Source organism: Leptonychotes weddellii, chromosome 13 (genome assembly GCF_054177405.1).
Source record: "Leptonychotes weddellii isolate Sample4059 chromosome 13, ASM5417740v2, whole genome shotgun sequence".
NCBI lineage: Eukaryota > Metazoa > Chordata > Mammalia > Carnivora > Phocidae > Leptonychotes > Leptonychotes weddellii.
The window spans coordinates 15,931,192-15,934,858 of record NC_138381.1 but is presented as its reverse complement, the minus strand read 5'-3'; the positions used below and the strand labels follow the sequence as shown (position 1 = coordinate 15,934,858).

General features: G+C 41.4%; 1 pseudogene; it reads left to right on the top strand.

Annotated features, from left to right (window-relative positions):
* Positions 1 to 519: 519 nt before the first annotated feature.
* Positions 520 to 912, top strand: LOC102726797 (U6 snRNA-associated Sm-like protein LSm3 pseudogene; annotated as a pseudogene).
* Positions 913 to 3,667: the final 2,755 nt, after the last annotated feature.

The window sequence follows — 3,667 nt, the reverse complement described above, 5'->3', positions numbered from 1 at the left end:
GTTTCTGGAAGCCCCAGCTTCCCCATCCATTACATGAGGATTGTGGGCTTCACTAGATCACCTTCATTTTCTCTCCTAGCAATTACCTTAAACATTTACAAAAATTCCTAGTTCTGAGAAAAATAATCAGGAATCAAATTTGTAGTTGGCCCTAAAACCACTAAATGGTAGGAAATGCAAATAGGAGTTAAGATTTAGAAATTGTCCCTTATATAACAGTTAAAAAAAAATCTTAGGTGAAAAAATAAGTGAGAATTCCTTATAAAATGAGAGAAAATCGGGGCGTCTGGGTGGCACAGTCAGTTAAGCATCTGGCTCTTGTTTCAGCTCAGGTTGTAATCTCAGGGTCATGAGAGGAAGCCCTACATGGGCTCTGCACTCAGCAGGGAGTCTGCTTGAGATTCTTTCTTCCTCTCCCTCTGCCGCTCCTGCTCGTGCTCTCTCTCTTTTTCTCTCTCTCTCTCTCTAATAAATAAATAAATCTTTAAAAAATAAATAAAAGGGCGCAGGATTTGAAACATGGTGGATGACGTGGACCAGCAACAAACTACCAACACCGTAGAAGAGCCCCTGGATCTCATCAGACTCAGCCTGGATGAGCAAATTCATGTGAAAATGAGAAATGACAAAGAGCTTCGAGGCAGATTACATGCTTATGATCAGCATTTAAATATGATTTTGGGGGATGTGGAAGAAACCAAGACTACTATAGAAATTGATGAAGAAACATATGAAGAGATATATAAATCAACAAAATGGAATATTCCGATGTTTTTTGTCCAGGGAGATGGTCTTGTACTAGTTGCCCCTCCATTGAGAGTTGGCTGAAACAAAGGATTTATCATGTATGGAATATAGGAGCTTTTATATGATTGCCTCTTTAAATGTAGAAGACATTCAAAAGAGAAACCTGCATAAATTTTGATATTAAGACATGACCAAGGATTCTTCCAGGCCTGAAATGAGTTGATTTGCAGATAACTCACAAATTCTTAAGCTAAAGGGCACTTTAATTTCTTTTCCAACCCTTTCAATAAATGTGATCACCAAGATGCAAAATAAATAAATAAATAAAAATAAATAAAAGGAGAGAAAATGTAACTCTTCCACATGGTACATATTAATATGTAAAATCATCACTATTGTTGCACTAATGCAACCTTACATTTTATTCCAAGCAATATTAGTAATAAAAATATTTGCCTGCAAATATATATTGGAAAACTGTTGACTCTCTGTCAAAATACTGGCAACACTCAACACTCAAACCTACAAGCCCCGTTTGGGAATATGTCATATTTCAACACTAAACACTTAGGCCAGCTCACCTGCCTAGCCATTAGCCAATAGCAAAGATACAGGGGCAGCTTACAATTAGGCTAGCAAGGGTTATATACAGAATCTAGATACAAACTACTGTAGTGGGGGGGGAATCTCTTTTCCTTGTACGCATCTAGGTTCTCAGCTGGGGCTCTGTAACAAAAGACAGGGTACTAAGAGAAAAGCTTATTTAATGTCAGTTTCACGTGATATTGGAGTCTTCCTACAGAAATGAAGACCTGAAGAAATGGTTCATCCTGAGTGTTTTATACTAGGTTAGATGAAGAGTGGGAAGTGGTGGGAAAATGTGATAGGATAATATCCATGAGCTAAATGGAGTAAACTGAGGAAACTTAGCAAAGCCTGTTCATTTGGATTCCTCTTGGCATCTCCTGTTCTGGGAGGTAAGGATGCTCCTTTCCTCCAAGTACATACAGGGAGGGTGCCTCTCACCTGAGGGTCTATGACCTGCATCAGGGGAAGGTCAGACAGTCCTTCCTGCACCTGCCATTTCTCATATTCCTTAAGCTTAATATATTTAATATGCCAAGGTGCCATATTTTGCGGTAGCCTGTGGTCTGAACTCAGTCATTACCAAGTGAGTACGCTAGGAACATTGGAGTGTTTCAACAAAAAGCAAGCCTCTGGAGTTCCTATGCCAAACAAATGCCTGAGGGAGGGGTGAAGATTTAGCCACTTCTTCCGTTATGAGAAATGAGAGTACAGGCTTTTGTTACCGAATCTCATGTTACAATTTCTGTTGGAGAAGGCATTTAGAAAGAGCAGAGACTGTAATTTTATCTAATAAAATGTGTCCCTGTGCAGGGGCAACTTCAAGTCCATCTGCAAAAGGAAACAGTCATCCTTTGATTTTTCTTGCCATCTTAGTCTTCCCAATTAATCAGAGCTGAAAAACTGGTTTGAGTTATACATACTTCCTCTCCACTTCAAGAAAACCTTACCAAAAATACGTATATTTCATCAAGCAAACTAATTAGGTAAATAGCACAGGGGAAGTAGGGGGAGGAGGAGGGCAGGAATTTTAACTACTGCAGAGAAGCAGCCTTTGATTACTTTAATGTGCTTTAGAAGCACTTAACTTCTTTTAAAGTCATTGGGACACTGACTTATTTTATTTGTTAAAGTGGATAAATTATGGGATTGCTGTTCTCATTACTAAAGATTCATGCACAATTCCTAGAGACATGTGACACAGGAATGGAATCAGAGTTCAAAACTCTGAGCTACCCAGAACTGTTTATGAATTTTGTCCAGGTATGGAGTGAGGGGCTCATGCGTTTTAGGTGAGGTGGCAGATTGCCATAGGGGATATTAAAAAGGCTTCAGAGATGCTGTGATCTCCTGGAATCTGGGGTGACTTGGAGGCAGGGAGAGTGGGAATACGGGGATACAGATGAAACAAGATGGGCAGAGTTGATCGTTGTTGAAGCTGATGATGAGTACATGGGGGCTCAGTATACTATATTCAACACCTATTGAAATTGTCCACAATGAAATGTTTAAAAGCCTTTCAGGGGCACCTGGGTGGCTCAGTTGTTAGGCGTCTGCCTTCAGCTCAGGTCATGATCCCAGGGTCCTGGGATCGAGCCCCGAGTCGGGCTCCCTGCTCAGCGGGGAGCCTGCTTCTCCCTCTCCCACTCCCCCTGCTTGTGCTCTCTCTCCCGCTAACTGTCTGTCAAATAAATAAATAAAATCTTTAAAAAAAAATAAAAGTCTTTTTAAAAAATCTCTCAGAATGCATATGGTCAGGAAACTGAGGGGGACAGCAAAGATGCAGACAGCAATGTGGCTGAAGGGAAAGCTCATATTGAGGGAGGAAGCAGGTCAGCTGGGCAAGTGTGGGCAGCGACTTGGTTGGTGTTTGAACTTGCTTTTTTTTTCCCTCCGTGGCAGGCAGGAGAGATCAGAAAGTGTCTGCCAGTGCCTGCCCCGAGTCAGACTGTCATGGAAGCTCCAGATGCCTTCCATGTTCCCTGAAACACTCAGTCTTTGCTTCTTCCTCCTTCCCTGCAATGCTCTGTGCTCCACGCACACTTCAGGGGCGACTCCTTATCAAATCCCATCACAGCAAGAAAGTTCTGAGCTTATAACATTAATATTTTTAAGAAACACGATGGTGCTTTCCTCATTTGCATCTTTGTGCTATCTATACATGCATTCCTGGGGGAGAGGGAGGTGGGATTCTAACCGGTGGAGGGGGTGTTACAACAGGAGTGTAGAAAGAGGTGGTATTCAGGTTCTGGCATCTGAAATAGGATTTTTGCCCAAATGCGTAGTGTTACAAACCACGCTTTGTTGAGAAATATGATTCACATTTTCTTTTGTC